General features: G+C 34.0%; 1 annotated feature.

Annotated features, from left to right (window-relative positions):
* Positions 1–253: part of a mobile genetic element that runs on past both edges of the window.

Consider the following 253-nt stretch of genomic DNA (forward strand, 5'->3'; position numbering starts at 1 on the left):
CATTGACTTTAACATCGAAGCTTTAGATGAACCAAACAGAGACTACTTACACAAACATTTCGGTAAGGTTTTCATGAGACTCTTAGAGAAAATTAAAATAAACTCCCAACAGAGATGGATGGTATGTTATAAACTTGGTGGAAAGTATGAATGTTCTACGTTAAACCTCAATAATATTGGAACATTACTACATCAGCTCTTGAAGGAGAACTTTATATCAGAGATAGAAGCAAATGCTGCAGGTATTGTTGAA

The sequence above is a fragment of the Trichomonas vaginalis genome, chromosome III, assembly GCF_026262505.1.
Source record: "Trichomonas vaginalis G3 chromosome III, whole genome shotgun sequence".
Classification (NCBI taxonomy): Eukaryota; Parabasalia; order Trichomonadida; family Trichomonadidae; genus Trichomonas; species Trichomonas vaginalis.